A 24,222-nucleotide genomic window follows, 5' to 3' on the forward strand; every position below is an offset into this window, starting at 1 on the left:
TCCAGTCCACAGGTTTTTCCTCCATGTTACTGTAAATGCTTTGCACATGTTCTAGTTACACGTTTTCATATATGAGGACTTATGATTTTGTTTTATAAAAATGAATGGCAGTTATTAATATACAGAAGCCACTGTAGGAGGAGGAGACAGGGCTGTATGTAGCTGTCAAACACACTCAGCTCTGTTCGTGAAGTTAATCACAAATCGAGTTCTGCTAGATCAAACAGTTTCATCCACTTTAATGTCATTTGTATTGAAAGTCACCTGATAAAAGTGAAAAACGTTTCTATTTCACTTACCTTTACTTTCTCGCGGTCCACACAGACCACGGAGAAAAATAAGAGCTGAGATTTTTTGATCAGTCTGGACAGTTTGAACCTGGTTTCGTTCGTCTGAGAGCTCAACTTCTGATGTTATAAGCTTTAGAAAATAAAACCCTGATGTGCTATATTGGCGGATTTTGTCGTGGAAAATGACGTCATCTGAATTCTCAAATCAGGACTAACAAAACGCAGCGGAGTTTGCAGATGTGCGTTACTGCGCTCCGGAGTTCCAGCCGACAGAATCAGAACCACTAACCGACTTTACTGCAGCAGCTCCTCCTCTAAATCAGTGCAGGATGAGCAGCATTTCCATCAATAGCCACGTTTACATGCAGCCTGATAATCCGTTAATAATCCGACTAATAGCTCAATCGGAATAGAATACGTCCATGTAAACACCTCAATCGGAATAGTCTAATCCAATTGAGGCCATTCGGAATACAATTTCTATCCGATTAAACGAAGTGGGTAAACTTTTAAATAATCCGTTAAATAGAAGAATAATAGCCATGTAAACGCCTGAATCCGATTACATTCCAATCGGAACGTGTAAGTATGTTCTGCGCATGTGCGTCGCGTCACGGCGAAAGTTTACACCGCTCAACATGGCGGAGCAGAAACTGGTCTGGACCTCACGTGATGTTCGCTGTCATGGTAACGTTTACTCTAAGCGCTACTCCACGCACGCGCGTCATTTTGTGCGCGGATTACTTGTAGTGAGCATGTAAACGAAGGTTTTCCATCAGATTGTTGAATAGAGTGCATATAAACACCTCAGTCTACATCTGTAATCGGATTGTATTCAATCGGATTGGCAAAAATCGTTGCATGTAAACATAACCAATGAGGCTCTAACAGACATTTAAAGACCCTCATCAGTCAGTTACACCGACATATAAGGACTAAAACCAGCTTAAAGCAGCACTTACAGCTCTTTAATCTCAGACTGAGTCCCCGTTTCAGAGTCTCCCCCAAACACAACGCGCTGTGTGGAGACAACAACAGTAGCGAGCGGAGTCCGACCACAACTGGGACGGTGTTTTTCAAAATAAAAGCTTCTAGCTCCCAATACGTTTTAGTTAATCTTAATAAAAAGGCATGTTAGTAATTTACTTTCTAAAAATGTTATGAGACACATTATGGTTTTATATTAAACAAGCGTCACAACTATACAGTTAATTCCAGGAGTTTTAAATAATAAAGCTGTGGTGTAAAATCCTTTAAGCAGAATGTGTTTCTTTTCTGTCTTTTTGTGACTTTGTGTTGATTTAAGAATTCACTGTAATATATTTTGATGGAGAAATTCATACAACAGACAGTCTCTCATTCGGTTCTGGCAAAATGGATTAAGTGGAACATTGAATAACACTGCCCTTATAAAGAAGCACACATAAAGACCACAGTTGCTGCCACACATGTTTCTTAGAAAATGAGGGCATTGTGATAAAATTCATATTGTAAAGTCTATAATTCTTCCATGTAATGTCAAATATTGGACTTTTTTTTTGTGTTTTAGCAAGAACTTCAACAATTTCATGTTTATACGATTTTAATGAGTCTAAAATGTTTACATTGATATCATTTTTTTTGTCTAACAGATTTTGTGTTATATTGAAAACAGCAGTAACCCAGAGTACAGAGCCTATATTAACTGGAATAACTACGGTGTTAAATCTCCACCAGTATCTTTTGACTTTTGGAGCATCGGGCAGAATGTCTTTACAATATAAACTGCAAAGCTGTTGACTTGCAGATGTGGATGGGCACATCAACACCTTTTTTTCCTTTACCTTTTCCTCTAAAAGATCAAGTAGGCATCTGTAAATCTGTCATTTAGCCGTCTTCCAATTTTATTCACTCTAAATCATCTTCAAATTTATTTATTTATTTTTTTGGTTGATCATCATGGTTTTGCAAAAACACATCTGTTTGTTTGTAAGAGTTGGAAATCTCACATGGCTCTGTACATCTGCAGTTTAAATTCTGTAAATGTACACAATTTTGTAACTGTAAAGCAACTAGAACACAGTTAGATTGAGATGCCATTTTATGAACCATAGTAGAAGTTTAACTTTTGTGATTTACACCATGGACAGTCCAGCCATTGTTACCTGCTTTAACAAATTTAGCTAAGAGGAGTTTTTCATGGAGAGGGATAATAGTATCAAACACTGAAGACAAAGTTATTTTTTGATCTAGATTAAAATTGCACTGCTCTGATATGACAAGTAGTGTTTTAAGGCAATTGTCTCATTTTTTATAATGGACACTGAATCTTTTCATCCACATTTGCTATACTTGTTAATTTTAGAAAATGATTTCAGTGAAACCTCAAGTTCTGTAGATGTAATCAGGTTTGTTGGTAACATAAGGATTTTGTTGTTTCTGCTATATACACCTGGATCTTTATATGTTTGTTGTACAAAGTTGTTGATGTAGGAATATATAGACTGTGCTGTAATTTCACTTGAGATAGTTAAAGGGGTGATTCTTTCCAACTGGATTTGTTCCATTTCTGTAATAGCTTGTTCAAATGTGTCTGAATGATCTATTTTCTCAGCTGTTATAAGATGTTCATGACAAGCTGTGACGGCTGATATGTTTTTTTTTAAAATGAATGAATCAGTAACGTGGCATTTGTGACTGCAGGGGTGATGTCTGTGTACATAATACACTGAGACTTTGGCACAAGCTTTTTCCAGAGTTGTCACTCTTTTGGCTTTCTGGACCATCATTTGCTAGAGTAGTCACAGACATGCCATTAGATATCTGAAATTCTGAGACTATAAAGTACCTGAGAGGGGATCCATGCCAATTCTGAAGTGTCCCCTCCAGAACAGTATAACCAACTGCTTATATAGGGTGGTTGTATCTCATCTAACTGGAACTAAGAGAGGAAGGGAGATGAAGAGAAAGTGGCCTATACCCTATGGGACCTTGACTCTCGGACCTTTGGACCAGGGGCCCCCTAACTTAAACATTCCAAAGCTGCAAAGTCAGATAACACATGGAACTCCAGATACTACATACTATAGAAGCATTTGCATATATTTTCTGCTTGTTGCACATTAGCACTGATCAGTAATGGCCACTTGTACAAACCGCCCCAGAGTGACAAATAGTCCACACAATTTATATTGAATACTTTTGGATTTAAGTCTACAAGTTGGCTGTTCTATGAATAGTGAAGGGGTTCCTAGTGTTCTTGAAAGTTCGCCTTCATAGTTAAGAATTCTCTGTACATGTAAAACTAGAATATCTGGAGATGTTACTCATTCAGAATATCATGGCATAGAGCTCAAACAGGGTTCACACTGTTTGGGTGACTCTGGTTTAATACCTCCTTTGTAAACAGTTGCTCAAGAGAAGTTTTTCTTTGGATCTGTTGAGGGACATAAATGACAATCACTTTGTTAATCACTCAGAAATACTCAGAGCAAACATTACACAAATCTTTGTTTTTAATGCTGACTTGTGTTTTAAAACCTGAATTATTCAAGCAAGTCATCATTGGATATGTTCAATCGAGAGGGTTATTTTGGTGGGAGATCACTCCAAAGGGATATAACAGGCAGAAAGTTAGTGAAGAGTTTCTCTAAAAGTATCAGGACATAAAACACATTTTTACCACTGCCTTCTACATTCATGTCATCTTTTGCCTAACAATGAATATCTTCAAAGCATTTTCTAAAAGATGAATTGGTATTCTTAATAATTGTCCTGTAATCATCTTATATGTTTTATCGCTTTCAAGTATTCAAACTCTTGGTTTAATGCAAAAACATTTCTTTTTATATGTGCATTGCTCCTGTCTACCAAAACTGAATAATTTTTACCTGACAGGATAATACATATGTCATGAAGAACTGAACAAATGTCTGTAGAATTCACTAATAGACTAAAAAATACATGCCAACCATGTATTTGCTGTTTTTCCCACTGAACTGCTTTTTACATATGACTTTTGCAGGTTCTGATGATGGTAAATTCTAAATCACCTGCTGAGGCTGTTCCATTTATAAATCTCCAGCAGCGTCTCAGGTATATTTCCATGGTTTCATTATTAAATCCATTAATAGATGCATTAATTAGCACAACTGCATGATCACTGTTAGTTTGTACCGGCTGTGTATTCGTTTGTTTTTGTTTTTTTTTTCCATAATTTTAATAATTATTATTATTCTTGTTATTATTATCATTTTTTTACAAATTTTTTAGGAATAAAGTGTTCCAGGGCATTATTCCACTTGTTGCATCCCAAATGGCAGGACACAGCTGTACCATATCATGAATCTGATTACCCTTCTGTGATACAGATTTTTTAAAAGGGACTTTTAAAAGGGACACTTGAATTAGCTGAATGTATCCTTTGACAAGTTAACTGTTAGAGTCGGCATTGTTTAGATTATTTTAAAGAATTTGTAGGGACTTTGTAGGGACTCCATCAATATTTGAAAAACTTAAAAAAAAAATTCACATTGAATTTTCCTTAATACGGCTGTGTTTGTTCTAATTTCACTCCTATTTTGAGCTGCTAGAGATTGGAGATCACTACATTACTATAAAATTTGAAAGCTGAGGTGTTCCCTACTTAATTTTTGTCTTTTAGGAAACCTGAATGATCTGGCCAAAAGTGTGTGACCTGAATGTGTTACTGTCCCTATGTATATAACCTCAAAGTGGGGTTTATCAGCCTCCTTCATGACTATGTTTACTTTTACTGTGCACAGATCATTTGCATAGTATACACTTAGTCTAAAATATGGTGACTTCCTTTTCCCTTTGTGAGATGTGCTAAATGAGTGGTTCTTGAATATCAGGATGCAGTACGGATTAGATTCTTTTTCATAAAAAACACCCTCCCAAGAATAGGGGTTTAAATATCTCCCTTTTTGGGAAAATGTGCAAAACATGCATTTCAGACAGAATATAGTTTAAAGTGTCTTCTGAAATAATGTGTTGCACTTCATCTTTTTTAATGTTTTTGCTCTTACTTGTTCTAAAAGTTTCATATTTTGTGCAAAGACTGGAAATTTAGCTTTAATAGACTGCTTACTGAAGGTTACAATGTTCTCAGTCATTGTTTTCAAAACCATCTCAGACTCTGTGTCTAAAGAGCCTACTAGGTCACACATCCCAGAGTCTTCAGCTGCACGGTCAACCCTGAAAGACTTATTGACAGTTATTTTTTAATTCATGGTGCCTGTGATGTTATTGTAATCAGTGACATAATCTTTAGCAGTAATCTCGCTATTAATCATTTAATGATACCTAACAGGGCTTTTGGTACTGACAGTGTTACCATTCAAAGAATGTTCTGCTTTAGGCTCAGAATGAATTGACCCACTAATGTCATCATTCCTAATGCCAATGTTCAATGGCTTTTCACCTTACCGTCTTTATTTTCTTGTGTTTCTTTTATTCCAGTACAGTCAAAATGATACAGCTGATTACAAATATCACATGCTTTCATTGTTTTTTTTGTTTTTTTTTAATTGTTAAATGTCTGGCTGTGATAAGCGTCGTCGCCACTTTGATGGTGTTGTGGTAAGTAAGTGGTGTGGAGGCTCCACATTCAACACGCTTGGACATCAGGACTCTATTCCACAGTGTTTTGAAGTTTATTGTGGTTTTGCACACAAAGATATTTCTTTTTCACTCGCGAGAGAAAAATTTTAAAACCACAGCTGTAATCAAATGACTCCGCTGACCCTGCAGTCAGCATCCAGCAGCCATTTATCTCAAATTGAACTAAAGCAATTCTCCTCTATTAGGTCTGAGGCTGCAAAGCCGCACAGACAATCCCCAAACATACCTAACCTCCTCCATAGACCCCCTTCCCTCTTGACCTGGTCACCCCTCCCACTTTAGCTCTGAATCATACCAATATTCAAAGTCTAGGGGTGACAAGAGAACAAATAATACACACATACATCTCCTATGTACATATAGTGGCCATTTTCCTTCATACATACATGTGCACATAGAACAAACGATATTGATAGGCTAGCTATATTTAACATTATATTTTTCTCTGTACAGGTACCAGTGACCTGGCTCCCACCTCACCTGGTTCCCCCTGGACCTCAGGTAAGTAGAAATTCAGATTAATACAATTAAATGTCTGTCGTAACAAAAGTCCCCTTAGTGTTGATGGAGGAAAGAGGTGAATTGCAGTCCTGGTCATTTGTTAGGGTAACCTAACATCATCACACACCCCCCCAAGCACGTCACTCCTGTGAGTGTCGAGACAGGAAGTCAGCTGTCACATTCTGACTGCCATTCCTATACCTGATATGAAGCTTGAACGGCTGCAGAGATAAGTATCGACGAGTAATTCTGGCATTACTGTCCTTCATCTTCGTCATCCAGTGCAACGTTCTATGATCAGTCTCTAGGGAAAAGTCTGAACTCAGTATGTAGTATTTTAAAGAGTCTAAGGCTCATTTCACTGCAAGAGCCTCATTCTCCCCTGTCAAATATTTCACCTCTCTGGGATTCCTGCTGATATTCAGGATTGGTATTACATCTTCTCCTTCCCCTTGTAGTAACACAGCCCCTAGTCCACTGCCAGATGCATCAGTCTGCACAATACAGGGTTTTGCGAAATCAGGACTTCGTAGCACCCTTACAGTGTTTCTTCTGAACAGTAGTTCTTAAAGTTCTCTTCAGGGCAGGGTCAGTCGAAGAGATGGCTCATCTGCAATATCTGACTGTGCATGTGACCTGCTTGCAAATTCACTTGGTTCTAAATATTACCAAGTGATTATGTAAACACTGTCAGATAATGAATGAGGTGTTGCTGTTCTTCATTAGGAGCTAATGATGATCAAGAACAATATAAAGTGAAACACAAGGTAACCAATTATTAATGAACAAGAAGTTAATGATGATTAGGAACAATATAAAGTGAAACACATGGTACAATGAACACAGTGTTACTGTGTTCTTCATTAGGAATTATTGATGATCAGGAACAGTATTGTAAAGTGAAACACACAATAAATCATAAATAATGAACTAGGAGTTTATGATTATCAGGAACAGTATAATAAAGCGAAACACATGGTATCTCACTATTAATGAACTAGGAGTTGATGATGATCTGGAACAATATTATCAAGTGAAACACATAGTAACTCATCATTAATGAACTACGAGTTAATTGTAATCGGGAACAGTATGATAAAGTGATTAGTTTATATCCAAAATAAAAACCCCTAAAGAAATGATGTACTGTAGTACAAAAAATTTAATAAAGACATTTTGAAAAAAAGAGTAAATAAGCTGTTTATTGAGTTTTTATTTGTGAACAGTCCAAATGTGAAACCAACCCTGAGTTAGTTAGCTATATCATTAAAAATAAATATAGCTAGCCTATCAAAATCCTTTCCATGTTGAATGTGTACATGTATATATGAAGGAAAATGGCCATTGTATGTATATATGAGATGTATGAGGTAAGGGGGAAAGTTGAGGAGGTTAGGTATGCTTGGGGAAGGTCTGTGCAGCTCTGCAACCTTAGACCTAATAGACCAGAATCGCTTTGGTTTAATTTGAGATAAATGGCTGCCAGATGCTGACTGCAGGGTCAGTGGAGTCATTACAGCTTTGGTTTTTAAATTTTTCTCTCACATGTGTAAATATTTTTGTGTGCAAAACCACAATAAACTTCAGAGCACTGTGGAATAGAGTCCTGATGTCCAAATGTGTTGAATGGGGAGCCTTCAGACCACTTACTTACCACAATACCATCAAAGTGGCGACCACGCTACAAATGGTGGCAGTGGTAACAGCTTAGGACATCAACCTCAACAAGTAGCCAGACAAGAACTCAAGGTGATGGTGACCATAGAGGGTGACCATGGCGTCCACAAGCTAGAAACCAACATAACCAAAAAATCACTACAGGACAACATGATGGTAACTAAAATGCTTTTGTTAAAGATGCCTATGTTTGTATTAAAGATCTTAGCTACACCACTACCTCTACTACTGATACGCGGGTTGAGATAATAGATGAAACCTGACGGGGTAGATTCGTTTAGAGCTAAATATTCACCCTGTTTGACCCACGTCTCTGTGAGACACAGCGCATTAAGTTGATTATCAGTAATTATTTCATTTATCTTGGCTTCTATGTGGTGTACTTTAGATATTGTTTTTTTTTTCCACAGCCGTCTATTGCCTAGCACCTATAAAAAGTTTCATTTAGCCACGTTAACACAAGTATACATCTTGTCTTTTATATGGTTTTAATTTAGATACACATTTTCCACAGCTGTCGATCGCCTGGCATCTAAAAATTGGTATTCAAACTTTCATATAGCCAAATTTATTAAATGTATATGTCGTAGATTTTATGTGGTTCTCCATTAGACCCTGCATTTTTCCACAACCATCAACCACCTGGCATCTAGAAAAATGTTCAAAGTTCAGTTTCGCCACGTTAGTGCAATGTATATGTTTTGGCTTTCATGAGGAGGTGCTTTAGGTCCTGCTATTTTTCACAGCGGTTTTTGCTAGAAACAAAAAGTCCCTATTGATACCCAGAGAAAAATGAGTTAAACACAGTGCAGTGCAATACAATACAATACATTTCAATAAATGCAGTATAATACATTACATTACAATGAATACTTAACTCAGTGCTCCTTTAAGTGCTGTATAAAGAGATGGTCTTCAGTCTGCGTTTGAAGACAGCGAGAAACTCTGCTGTACGGACAGCCAGTGGGAGCTCATTCCACCACCTGGGTGCCAGTACAGAGAAAAGTCTTGATGCTTGTCTTCTGTGCGTCTTGAAGGAGGGCGGGTCAAGCTGAGCTGTGCTCGAAGGGCTCGAGCTGTTGGTGTCGGAGGGGTGGAAGTCAGTAACTGCAGAAATAAAACAATATCCATGCTGTTCCTCCAGATCCACACAGAAGTGGTTCCCTCCCCACAGAATCCTACTTTTGGTATGGTCATTCTAATACACTGACCAGCCCAGACCATGAAACACTGAGGGAGAGTCCAACAAGGATCTCATCATAATCTGACAAGAGAGGATGTATAGACACAATGATTTAGCACAGAGAACTTGTAGAGAAGAGAATTACACTCTGTAATGTTTTCTGGGTTTCTCAAACGCTAGAGGGCAGTCCTGAATGAGTCCAAAATAAATGGATTAAAATGATAGAGCATTTGAGCAAAAGCATAGTTAATAAATGCTTAAACATTTTTAATTTAAAAGAGCACAATAACAGAACAGCATAAAACATTTTAACACTGCTGTTTTATTTTTAAGAGCTTTTGAACTTCAGTTATGAGTTTAAAATGGCGTCTCATGTATGTTCATGATGTCAGTGAGCGCAAACACCCAATGAGCTGCTTTGCTTGCCAACCAATCAGCACTCAGTAGCAGTGATGCTAACCAATCAGCGCTCAGTAGCAGTAATGCTAACCAAACAGCACTCAGTAGCAGTAATGCTAACCAATCAGCGCTCAGTAGCAGTAATGTTAGTGTCTGTTTGCTGTAGAAAAAGAAACCATACAGGTGAGTTTTCTTTGCTTTTCTAGTGAAATTAATTCTACTTTTTTAAAATTAAAGGAAAGTTCTGTGTAAAAGATTAGAAACTATTTTAACTTTTAATTTTTAGCCGTTTTGCTCCACTCACCCCATTTATTGCAGAATCGCTCGTGGGTGCCCTCTGGTGTTTAGCAGTGGTATTTTTTATCATAATGGGGAAAAAGGAAGAGGCCAGACTCCCTTAAAACAGCCTCTGTTTAGTATACTAAAAATATACATTCACAATGACATACGTTATTTGATTCAGGGATCGATTGTGGTGGGAAACAGTTCAACCTGAAATAAAGCCAATTAAAAGACGTTGCCGCGAGAATCAAGACACCTAAAGAGATTAAAAGTGCACCTACTGCATGGCCGTACTTTATTTGATATTTGTAAGTGACCGATTATGGTGGAAAATAGTTAGACCTGAAATAAGGGAAAATTAAAGAGGTTGCTGCGAGAATCAAGACATAAAAAGAGATTAAAAGTGCAACTGCCACTACGCACCGCATCGCAGCATATTGTTTGTCACTGAGAAGCATTCAAATGTGGTGGAAACAGTTTGACTTGAAATGAAGCCAAATTAAAACCGTTACCGCGAGAATGAAGATATGAAAAGTGATGAAAAGTGCACCTTCCGCTACACAGCGCATGACGATTGCGTAACGATATCAAGTAACGTATGCCCATGCACTGTGTAGCAGCAAGTGCACTTTTCGTCCCTTTTCATTTGTTCTTTCTCGCGGCAACTTCTTTAATTCGGCTTTATTTCAGGTCGAATTCTTTCCCACCACAATCGATCGCGTAAAAATATCACACAGTATGCCATGTGCTGTGCAGCAGCAAGTGCACTTTTAATTTCTTTTCATGTCTTGAATTTCTCGGTAACCTCTTTCATTTGGCTTTATTTCAGGTCAAACTGTTTCCCACCACAATTGATCACTGAAAAATATCAAACAAAGTATGGCCATGTGCTGTGCAGCAGCAGGTGCACTTTTCATCTCTTTTTTAATGTCTTGATTCTCGCGCCAACGTATTTAATTTGGCTTTATTTCAGGTCGACCTGTTTCCCACCACAATCGGTCCCTGAAAACTATCAAATAACTATGGCCATGCGCTTCGTACCAGCAGGTGCACTTTTCACCTCTTGACATATCTTGATTCTCTTGGCAACGTCTTTAATTTCGCTTTATTCCAGGTCGACCTGTTTCCTCCACAACTGAACGCTTCTCAATGACAGAGAATGTGTTTTGATGCGGTGCATAGTGGTAAGTGCACTTTTCATCTCTTTTCATATCTTGATGGCATTGTCTTTAATTAGGCTTTATTTGAGGTTGAACAGTTTCCCACCACAATCCATCGTGTAAAAATATAAAATAATGTGTGGCCATGCGCTGCATTGCGGCAGGTGCACTTTTCATCTCTTTTCATATCCTCCACCATTGAACGCTTCACAATGACAATGAATGTGAATCGATGCCGTGCCCAGAGGCAGGTGCAGTTTTCATCTATTTTTATGTCTTGATTCTGGCGGCAACATCTATAATTTCGCTTAATTTCAGGTCAAACATTTTTACACCACAATTGAACGCTTCTCAATGACAAAGAATGTGCTTCTATGTAGTGCGTAGTGGCAGGTGCACTTTTCATCTCTTTTCACGTCTTGATTCTCATGGAAACCTCTTTAATTTGCCTTTATTTCAGGTCCAACTGTTTCGCACCACAATCGTTCACATAAAAATATGGCCATGTGCTGCATAGCGGCAGGTGCATTTTTCATCTGTTTTTATATCTTGATTCTCACGGTAACGGTTTTAATTTGGTTTCATTTCAGGTCGAACTGTGTCCCACCACAGTCGATCACATAACAGTATCAAATAAAGTATGGCCATGTGGTGCGTAGTGGCAGGTGCACCTTTAATCTCTTTTCATATGTTGATTCTCGCTGCAATTTGGCTGTATTTCCGGTCAAACATGTTTGCACCACAATTGAACGCTTATCAATGAAAAGAATGGGCTTCGGTGCGGTGCCTAGTGGCAGGTGCACTTTTTCCAACCACAATCAATCATGGAAAAATATCAAATAAAATATGGCCATGCGCTGCGTAGCGACAAATTAAAGACGTTGCCGCAAGAATCAAGATATGAAAAGAGATTAAAAGTGCACCGGCCACTACACATTGCACCGAAGCACATCCTTTGTCACTGATAGGCGTTCAATTGTGGTGGAAAAATGTCTGACCTGAAGCAAAGCTAAATTAAGACGTTGCTGCGAGAATCAAGATTTCCCTTTAATGTTCTGCCCAACCATTTGGTAGAGCACATTTTGAGTCACAATATATGCTACAAAGTGCCATCTTGACCGTTTAGTAGAGATATTTAAAAATTGTGGGGTCAAAAAAACAACAAATTTTTTTTTATTATTGCCCCAAAAAAATTCCATTGCTTTTTGCTTGGTAAGGACATTAAAGGGATATGAAAAGAGATGAAAAGTGCATCTGCCGCAATGCACTGCTTGGCCATACTTTATTTCATATTGTTACTGGATCGATTGTGGTGGGAAATAAAGCCAAATTAAAGACGTTGCCGCGAGAATCAACAAATGAAAAGAGATGAAAACCGTACACGCGCACCACATCGAAGCACATTCCCAGCTAACACACGACGAACCAGCAACGTAGTCTATTTGTACTTTTTGGTCAGTTTGAAACTTACCAACTGGCAACGTAGTGGCAACGTTGCTTGTCGGTGGTTCCAGTACCTCTCAAATTGAGCAGTTTCAAACGTCGTTAAGTCCTCAGACAGTATATTAATTACCGCCCATGTTGTTCATTGTTTATTTCAGTGTAGATCTTTGGTCTAATGCACCTGTACACATTTTCAACTTTATAAAACAATAAATGTTGACATGAGGACCTGGAAAAATCCATACTTGTACTACATGTTTTTTTTTTCTTTTTCTGTGCATTATTGTATCATATAATGTAATGTTCTACAGGAGTTTGAACTGTTCATTGCCCCAACACATCTAACCCATTTAAAAAAAAGAACCTGACTTAGCTGGATCAGCATTAACAAACACTGCCCTTGAAAAATCTTTATTAACAAAGACTAAGAAGATATTCTTTACTGATAAAGATATAAAGAGATGATACAAAAGGGCAACGTACAGAGCTGATGGATTATATACAACATTTACTATTATTTATATGGCAGAACCATCAAAAACACCAAATATTCATCTCTATTTACAAACGAGCCTTTGACCAGTAAAGGACATATAATAATTAATGAAAAAAAAAAAAAAATCTTGTTGGGGAAGGAAGAAAGAAAAAAAAAAGGGCACTGTTTAGCTTTACACCCTGCATGTATTCCTCCACCATTAATAAATAAAAAATATATACACATTTTTAGGCCAAAACATTCTCAATATTATCGTAAAACAATGTCTCAGAGGAATCATGCAGCATATTTCTAACCATTTAATGTAATAACTTTTTATTCCCTTTGTAGGTGATGGGCAGTTTTTCTTTCCATTACTGCAGCAGTGTCTACAAGAAAAAGAACAGGAGATTAGCAGCAAGTAAAACTGGTAATACATCTAACAGCATTAAACATGAGTGTGGATGCAAGGACAAACAGGAACCTGTACACCAGTTCATATTTCCTTTTTTCTAGGGATCAAAAATGATCCCTTTGAGTTTTTGGATAAAACGCAATTTTGGTTAGATTGTTTAAATAGTATTTTTACAGAAATAGAGGCCTATTTTTTCATTAAAAAACAAATGTTTATTAACAAAACTGCATCGTGTTTTTTTACACAAAGCCCACCAGTTAAAATAAGAGTTAAATGTGCAGGAGCTGCATGTCTTTTGCAGGGAGGTTAACATTGTTTGTCAACAACATAATTTGTCCATGGAATGAAAACCGATAAAACATCTATGCTATAATATATGGAGTGATGTGTGATCATGTCAAGTTATCGTTAAGCATCAGGCTATAGTAAAAAAGGTGTTCAGGATTGTATTTTATTACACTCTAAAAAGAGACATGTTAAATATGAAAAAGTAACTCAAAATATGGTGTCTCCAAATAAACACACTGATTTCCATAGTTAGTGAGTGTGTTGGCCTAAGCACATACATAGTAACTATTGTTTACACAGTTTCTCAAATTTCAGTCTCAGGGACCACATGCTCTGCATGTTCTTGTGAATGAGATGTGATAGACAAAGGAAAACATAAAATTGCGTATAGTGTGCGGTCTAGGACCAGACTGAGATCCTCTGTTGTATTTATATATATTGCTGAAAATTGGTGGCCCTTGAATATTCATTCTCTCTCCAGACAGCATGAGTGTAAAAAGGCTGCAATGGGATGGGTGGTAATATTCACTGTGAAGTAATTCTTCCTGCAGACTGTTGTGGTCTACACAGTAAACTGTGTAAATGCTAATTTATTGGTGATAGTCTTGTTGTTTAGGGTAAAAAAAGATGCATTTATTTAATGTAGTCAACAGGGCTTCTGCCATAACAGAGAAGAGGTGGGGTTTAGAAGGCAAACATGCAAAGCAAAATAAACACCAACATTAAAAAAGAATAGGCCTTACATATTTGTGTTATGCAAACTTAGCTCATTTTACATTTAGTTGGTTTTAGACTTATAATATCCTTGCAAACACGGTTATAATTATTACATAATCTCATTTTTTGACCCTAACTGATTTAGTGATTTTTACACTTCGCACCTGTCAACCAAATGTCTCAGTATTACTATAGTTTAGATTTTGTTCAATTTAAGAATCGTATAATTAAATTTGGAATAATTATCTGGTACATACAGGGGAATGATCCTTGTATGAGCTGATACCAAACCAAAGAGTGGCATATCTAATTGAATTTCAGAAAATGATTCAGAGACACCTGATGAGCTGGGACAGTTGCAATACCCTAATTCACCTTATCTTTATTGTTCAAGGAAGTAAAACACATGATCATGCGGCTTGACCAAGGGTGTTTAGGGTCCGTGCACCTTCAATTTTCGTTTCAAAATCCAGTACTGAAAAACGAAAAATGGGTCGATTCTTGTTTTTGGTTCTTTTCCTGTCAGTGGAAAAATCAAGAAGCAAGTTTCACAAACTAATCATATAAACAACAACAATAAATTAACCATCACTAAAAATGCTTTCCCACTAAGAAGCGAACAGAAGCAGGGTTCACTTGGAAGCAAACCAAGACCCATGATTCACGTGTTTAGTACGCACCAGAGTATGAGTGGAGTGTCCACACCTATAAAACACACTGAACTAAAGAAAACATTATGTCCACAATTACCTTGTTAGGCACCCCTTTTTTGTGCAGACCAATCAAAGTTCTGACAGGTGTGAGCACTGCAACTGTACTCAGTTGCGCACTAAAACCACTAACTGTAGTCCACAAAAAATCATGGGTCCCTGTGGTTCTGTTCACTTCTGGGAGCCTTTTTTTTTTGAGGGTCTGAACCAAACGAGGGAATTCAACATCAGGACACGCTTTCCTCAGAGCAGTGTCTGTAATCAGCCTGTTTAACACCTGACTTGACAGAAGCGCACATCATTCCTGTATTTTGCTTTATTACAAAGACTACAGAACTTATTTCAGCGACCTGTTTACTTTAATTCAAACTGACGCCAGATTAAACCGGTCAATTATAAAGAAATAAAGAGCATTTCTCATAGCAGAATCACAGCCTCTCCTGTGCCTCTTTCACCAACACACTACATCGTACTGTGAAGTTAAGTGCATCAGCAGCTGATCGGGGAGCATGAAGCACCTGCATAGCTGGAGTCCAAAAAGAAGTGGCTGGAGTCCAAAAAGAAAAGTAAAAAAAGCTATTTCTTGATTTTTCTACTGACAATAAGAGAATCAAATGAATTTGACTCATTTTCCCATTTTTCAATACTGTTTTTGAAATGAAAATGGTAAGACCAAACGATACACGACCTAGGGGTCTGTGTAGGTCCGTTGACGGTCTGTGTACCATCTGTTCATTTGATTTTCATTTTAAAAACCATATTGAAAAATGGCAAATGGGTCGATCCTTGTTTCTGGTTCTGTTATTGTCAGTCAAAAAACAAGAAATAGCTTCATTTTACAATTTCACAAAATAATCTTAAAATTAAATAAACAAACAGCAATAAATAAAGGGTCGTATTTAATGATCCAAATTTCCCATCATAAGCGGAAATAAATGTGCAGAGCGCAGCTATGGAAGCTCAAAAATCACAGAAATCAGGCCTGTGGTTCTGGTGTATTTACTTTTTTACAAGCTATATCACTTTTTGTATAAACGTTTAAATATTTGACCTGTACAAATTATATAAGAAAGAAACAATAGAACTGAACTCCCACCATTTAACGGGGGTCTCCCGGCTCCCCAGATCAGCTGCTGAAGTGCTCAAGTTCAATAGGTTGTGCCGAACTGCGCTTCTCACAGGCATATGGACACTAGATTACATTGTCTTTCAGTCATAATAAACAGTACTCTAGCCTCTTGGTGAAGGAGACTCAGGAGAGAAGCGCTCTTTATTGACACCTGCAGAAAAGGCTCATACAGGGCAGCCCCTTAGCAATGAAGGTAATCACCGCTTCCTCCGCTTCATCGTAGACACTTAACCCAACTAACTAAACACACCCAGGCAGATCTCCTACAGTTTCTAAGAGTACAGGCATTAGACAGTAAAACAGGTAAAAAGCTGATAAAGTACCATTTGTAATGCATTCCAGAGGATATGTGTTTCCATCCTAATGTAAACTGCCATATTTTTCACTTCATATGTTCACTTACAGAAATATTCGCAAACTTAAGCAAAATAAGCTTAAGTCACAAGATAAGCAAATAAGTAAGGATATACATTTTTTTTGTGCATTTAAGTTTGGGCTGTTGCCTCAACTAGTTGACAAGCTGATTATCTTCAGTATTTTTAAGATACAAAGTTTAGACTAATCACATTTTAGAAGACTGGAATTTTTTTTTTTATTATTCATGCGTTCACATGTATATATTTACAAAATTGTTAATATTTCTGAAAATGGACATTTGGACCATTTAGCTAGTGAGTCTCCAATTTCTGTTTCACTGAACTTGTTCATCTGCATCAGTGGTGCTTTGGGTTCTGAAGAGCAAAGCAGGTATAACATGAAGTAAGAATTCTTTATTTGTGTGCACTTCATGACTTGTAAAGATGATTCTAAGAAGGTTGAATGTAAACTCTGTCAACTGTTTAACTTAAAGTACAACATCAAATATGATATAAGCCTACCACATAAAAAAAGGATCCTGGAGGAGCTGTCATAAAAAAATGTAGCTAGCCGTGCTTAAAAAAGTGTAATTAAAAACATTTAAAAACATGTACAGAATCAGAAATCAGATTTTATATTTTGTCATGTTTTATATTTACACTGTGAAAAGCAACCCCAAGAGTTTATGGGATCCTTAACAGGTTTTCATTCAAAGACTACTAAGAAATGCCATAGAAATGAATTACTAGGCTCATAAGGTCTTTAGTTTCAAGTAGAAATTTAAGCATTTTCTGTAACGACCTGAGCAACATTCATTTATTTAATGAATTACTCATTAATCTCTATATTTTGCGAATTTATTAACTTTCACCTTATCTAGAGAAAGTGTCTTGTTGGTCCAAAACCAACTGTTAAAGCAAAGTTTTCATGTTGACTTTATCATGTGCAAGTAGAGATGCTCATAGAGAACCCATACTAAACTGGTAAAATTGATGATAGACTTCCATGCCTCTGACTACCTTAACCATTTTGAATGCAGAGCATCATTCTCTGCTCTCCAGTCTGTCATTAAATTTAATGATAATGCAGCTAAATGCAATATATGTAAAGTAGTAGTGGTGTGTAAATGGGGGAACACTAGCAACCTCATGAGACACAAAAACAACATCCTATAAATCTGAAGCAGTGCATCATGTTTCAGTGCAGCCTCCCACAAAGATGTAGTTTACCCCATCAGTTGCTCATTTTCTACTGATGCATTATTGAATTAATAATTACATATTGATGTACAGTGTGTTGTGCTAATTGCAATAAAACTGAGCAGAAAGCACAGCGAAGGATAATCAAAACTGCACGGATGGTATCCAGCAACTGGACACACAATCATCTACACATCACACTGCCTAAGGAGGGCATTCAGTATTAAGGACTGCACTTACCCCGGTCATCACAGATCATTAAGGTTAGTTTAAAACTATAGGTTTTTTATAGTTTTTATTGACAGCATTCACGTAAAGTTTTAGATATATTAGCGTTAGCTTTACACCAATAGCAAACAGTAGTTAGTTAGCATCTAGGTTAGTTGGTTAGCTAGTTAGCTCGGTTAACACAGCCATCTTAGCCTTCAGAATTCGCCTTACGCCACTTTACGGACTGAGGTAAGACATGTAACAAGTCACCAAGTATCACTGTATGACAACTACAATAACACATCTAGCTCTTTTCTTAACTTCGCTGGTTAACTTAGCTAGCTAGATGTGTTGAAAGTAATACTATCTGGCTACAACAACTGTGAAAACACTTCACTAACACTTTTTTTCTTTTAAGGTCACCTTGACTTGAACCTTCTCTTGCAATTCCAGTGTGAGAGTAAGAAATGTAAAAAAGCTCCTCTATTTTGTCAAGACTTTCAGGTCTGTCTGGAAAACATTCACCAAATCTGGCAACCCTGCGGATAACGTCAGCTCACTGTGCAGAGACATGCCCAGTGGAAGAGCAGGATGCCACAAAGTTTAGGAACGAGATTAGAGGAGAGGCCCTCTCTTGTTTTACTTTTACGAGGTAAGATTAGACATAAACACTACCCTAAGCATAAAAGCCAGTACAAAATATATTAAATTCTTAGACAATATTAATGTATACTATTTACAAATTCTCTTTTACACACACTAAGTTTTGTTCCGACAACAGCTGTGTATCTCCATTTTTGTCATTTTTCTGTTTTTGACATCATTTGAAAGTACCCGTTACACTTTATATTGTTTGTCATTTTTATGATGTATCATGAAACCATGATCATAGACCAACAGAAATAACCCAAAATTACTTGGAAAAAAAGTCTGCTTCCATTGACAAACATCAAAAGTAAAGTACGTTTTTTCCTTCTCCTATAAAGTTACTATTTTGGAGAAAACAGCAATATGTAAAAAATACACACTAATTTGCCTCTCATGGCCTGCTTCAGTCCACTGCTGCTACCTTAATCCTACTGCCATTTTATGACCCAAGACAACAATCTGCCATATACCAATGACAAAGTCTTGCAAATTAAACTATAAAGCAGGTAGCAATGAGATTTTCATTTAATGACATGTATATAACTTGCCACAGAATGCATACACACCTGTACAATGCCAAATCTTGGCTCATCACTCCAGAACATACTGCAGAGTACAAATCTACTGTTGAAAGTGACAATGAAACCGTTCATCCAAAAAGGCCAACAAAAAGACTCATCAAATATGGAGACAGCAGTGAGGGTAGGGGAATGACACACTGGGGATTCTGTGTATGTATACTGCTGAAATGAAACAGAAAAACAGGTCAGAGCAATATCACATGCAACTTTAACACAGGCTGTCTTATGAGCACATTTATGTTGTATGACCTTTTTAGATGAGAGACCTTTGCAGACAAAGGATACTTGGGAGCCTCCAACTAAGAAAAAACATCAAGGTATGTGTGATAGCTCACTAAAACTACACACCAATCCAATATGGCTAAATAAGGCTAAACACAGTGTTGTAAAAATGTATGTGCTATTTAGATGGACCAGTTCCTCAACCAAAGGCAACTCCTGAAACCCCAAGGCAAAAGACAGATGAAGGTGTGGCAGTATATTTTTTTTTTCCAGTGTCCTGACTTACTAATTCAGTTATTTCAAAAATCAAGTTGAACAGTGTATTTTGAACATTTCCCATTTAATCATATAATTTTATATTTATGTCTCAAGCAATTGTACAGAAACAAGCTGAGCTTCCCATACCATGTACAGGAAAACCAGAATCGATCATAAGTCATTCCAAAATCGTACTTTTTAACAGAAAACCAACATGCATGACAGTTCAGCTTCTATAATTTTCTTTTTTTTTAAGTTTCACTTTTACATATTATTCTCATATGTAAAAGTGAAACTTGCAATTCCAGTGTGAGAAAAGACAAAGCCAAACACTGACCCTTACACCCTATAGCGCTACCACCCTGACACAAGATTTGATTGATTTTAAAACTGAACCAATCACAAAGTAGTTTTCAAATTTGTATTTCTCAAAGCAGTATTTCTCAGCTAACTTAAACCCAAAGTCATACCAGTCTAATAGCAGAGGAATTCACAGACACTCTGGGCATTATAAATGAATACCCTGGAGTTCCTGTGTCTTGGACAAAAAAAATGTTCTCCCTGCACTACCATGGCCACGTTAAGTCAGGATACTAAGCTAATTTGTTGAAATCACCCATCTTCACAACATTTCTAGGAGTATAAGTGCTAGTTTAGGACTTACAGAAACAGCCCCTAGATCAGCACTGCTGCTCTGAGATGCTTTGTGAATATGTGCCCAGGTTTGTTATAGCAGGGAAAACTACAAAAATATGCAGGACAGGGCCACACTCGGAGCATAGCTGGCAAATATGCACATACAGCAATTTGGTTGCATCTGTTGATTTTTACCATTAAAAGTTACCCACTGTATGTTAAAGTCTGGCTTGCATAAAATGAACTACCAGGCACATCACACTATGGCTGTGGCACAAGACTTAATCAATGGTAGAAAAAGTTTATTTTGAACCTTATTTAGACACTTGCTTTAAAACAGTAATGTTAACACAGGATCTTGTGTTAACAGTATATTTATGATATGATTTAGATGGACGGACCATTTTGGGCAAGAACTACTTGGGAGCCTCCAATACAGAAAAGATTAAGGTATACCTGTGAATTCACTACAAATAAAGACAATTAGGCTAGGTTTACACAGCAGGTAAATGGCTACGATTACACAGCAGGTAAAAGTGGCCCAAATCTGATTTTCTCACCAAATCCGATGTTTTTATTTGGCTGTTCACATTGTCTTTTAAATGTGACCTGTATGTGACATCAGTCTGAACAGATCTCGTTCCGAAACCGACCTGCATGCGCAAAAGAACAATACTTCACAAGGCGGAGGTAAATAGTCATGACGGCCAGTGAACGCCTGTCACTCCTGGAGCTTCAGTTTCGTCTTCGCCAGCATCACAGGAGCGATTATGAAGTTCCAGTGGTTGACAGCTGGGCTCATCACTCAGATTGTGTTCGTGTTCACCGTAAAAAGGGCGCGTTAATCTGCCACGGCCGCTTCTTTGGTTCGTGTCCTCAGATTCTTTAAATGCTGCAGCCTTGGGCTCCTCCGGCCCCGCTCGGCTGTTTTGTTCAAAACCTTTTTGAACATGGAGCAGCTGCGATGACTTTCTTCTATTTTTTGGTACAGAAACATCAGCCTGAATTTTTATGAGTCTCAGCAGCGTGAAATGATGACAAATGTCGAGTTCACACAGACACACAGGTGACTCATCTGTGTCACATTTGAGGAAAAAGATCAGATTTGGGCCACTTTGGCTACATTTACACAGCAGGTAAAAGTGGCCCAAATCCGATCTTTTTCCTCAAATGTGACACAGATGTGTCATCTGTGTAGCTGTGTGAACAGCAAAAAAATGCACTGAATCTGACATTTTCAATTCCGATTTGAGACGCTTTCATATGTGGTACTGAAATCTGATACGTATCCGATCTGCAGCAATGCGACTCTGTCTGAACAGCCAGATCGGAATTCATGCGACTTTTACGTCAGTACAACTCGACATTCGTCATAATTTCGCCCTGCTGAGACTCAATAATAAATATTTAGGTTAATGTTTCTGTACTAAAAAATTAAAAGAGACTCATCAAACCACTCCGTGTTCAAACAAAATGGCCAAACGAGGCCAGAGGAGACCGAGGCTGCAGCGTCAGAGAACAGTTTAAAGAATCTGAGGACACGAACCAAAGAAGTGGCCATGGCCGAATAGCACGCCCTTTTTACAGCGAACTCGAACACACTGTGGGTGATGAGTCCAGCTGTCAACCACTGGAACTTTATACTCGCTCCTGTGATGCTGGTCAGTTTAGGAGCGTGATCTGTTCAGACTAATGTCACATACAGGTCACATTTAGAAGACAATGTGAACAGCCAAACAAAAAAATCTGATTTGGTGGGAAAATCTGATTTGGGCCACTTCTACCCGCTGTGTAAACGTAGCCTGAAGAGGAAACAACAGGGCAGTGTGAAAGGTGTTAAGCTGATATGTAAAAAAGTAGCTCAGGAAGATATATCTACTGAGAAATATTTTTTTAATCCCATAGGGATTTATATATGTGTATATATTTTTGTTTGAGTCTCAAAGCTTCTGAGTGAGCTTGAGGTTTTGGAGAGAAAATGTTATTTTTAAAACACTAGAAACACTGCAAAGACTAATTCTTAATGTATTGTCAGTTTAGTGTTGTGCAACTTATAGTCAGTTGTATTTGAGATTTGAGCACCCTCCCCCTACACAGTTACCCCTGCTGCAACCCCCCTCTTCTGCACTCCCAGTGTACTGCCCACCCCCTCCCGCACTCAGCCCCCTCTTTAGTGCCAGTGCTGGTCCTTGCCTATCTCTGCCCTCTGGTGAGCTCACCTCTGGACCCACTTAAGTTTGCCCATCAACCTGGCATTGGAGTGGATGATGCGGCCATCTACCTTCTTTACAAAACTCTTTCTCACCTGGAGAAGCCTGGGAGCACTGTGAGAATCATGTTCTTTAATTTCTCCAGTGCCTTTAACACCATACAGCCTAGGCTTGTGAGGAACAAGCTGGAGAAGACAGGGGTGGACCACCGCCTACCACATTGGATTCTGGACTACCTCACCAACCAACCACAGTATGTGAGGGCACAGGATTGTATGTCTGACATGGTGGTCAGCAGTACAGTGGCCCTGCAGGAAACAGTCCTGGCACTGTTCTGTTTCACCCTGTACACTGCAGACTTCATGTACAGCTCACCAAACTGCCATCTACAGAAGGTCTCTGATGACTCAGCAATCATCAGACTCATTACAGATGAGAATGACAGACAGTACAGAGAACTTACCCAGGACTTTGTGGACTGGTGTCTGAGGAACCACCTCCTGATCAATGCAGGAAAGACCAAAGAGAAGGTGGTGGATTTCCGCAGGCGCAATCACCACCACTGAGCATTCAGGGAATGGACATTGAGAGAGTGGACCCTTACAAGTATCTGGGTTTTCACCTCAACAATAGACTGGACTGGTCACATTACATTAGTGCACTTTATAGGAAAGGCCAGAGTAGACTCTACCTGCTTAGGAGACAGATCTTTTGCAGGGGCTCTCCTGAGGACCTTTTTGACAGCCTGAGAAATGTTATTGTTTTTTTAAAAATATATACCCATTTTGAATTTGATGCCAAGTACACATTCCAAAAACATTGGGACAGGGCAACAAAAGGCTGGTACATTTGTGTAATGCTAAAAAACACCTGGTAATTGATTGGCAACAGGAAAGTAACATGATTGGGTATTAAAAGAGCATCTCAGAGAGGCTGAGTCTTTCAGAAGTAAGACACTAAAATATAAATACTAGAGGGACCTGCCAGGGGGTTTGCAGTATTACAGCTAGGAGACACTAAAATGTACCCGTCAGGTGGGCAGCAGGATCAATGCTGGGAGATGCTAAAATATACCTGTCAGGGGGGGCTGCAAGATCAAAGCTGGGAGACACTAAAAAGTACTTGCTAGGCTGATGGCAGGATCAAAGCTGGGATATTGTAAAATGGACCCATCCAGGGGTTTGCAGGATCAAAGCTGGGAAATGCTAAAATATACCTGCCAGTTAGGCTGCATGATCACAGAAGGGAGACACTAAAATGTACCTGTCAGGTGGGCAGCAGGATCAATACTGGGAGATGCTAAAATATACCTGCCAGGGGGCTGCAGTATCAAGGCTGAGAGACACTAAATTTACCCATCTGGAAGGCTGCAAGATTAATGCAGGGAAACCCTAAAATATACTGCTAAGGGGGACTTTAGGAATCAAAGCTGGGAGGTTTTAAAATATAGCTGTCAGGTGGACTGTAGGATCAATGCCAGGAGATGCTAAAATGTACCTGCCAGGGGTTTGCAGGATCAAAGCTGAGAGACACTAAAATTATCCTTCCAATGGGACTGCAAGATCATTGCTGGGAAACACTAAAATATATCTATCAGGGGGGTCTGCAGG

At 38.2% G+C, this 24,222-nt stretch overlaps 1 pseudogene; it reads right to left on the reverse strand.

Annotated features, from left to right (window-relative positions):
* The window catches only part of LOC118817003, a 304,992-nt pseudogene that overhangs the window by 268,353 nt on the left and 12,417 nt on the right, over positions 1-24,222 (reverse strand).

Source organism: Colossoma macropomum, unplaced genomic scaffold (genome assembly GCF_904425465.1).
Source record: "Colossoma macropomum unplaced genomic scaffold, Colossoma_macropomum, whole genome shotgun sequence".
Lineage (NCBI taxonomy): Eukaryota > Metazoa > Chordata > Actinopteri > Characiformes > Serrasalmidae > Colossoma > Colossoma macropomum.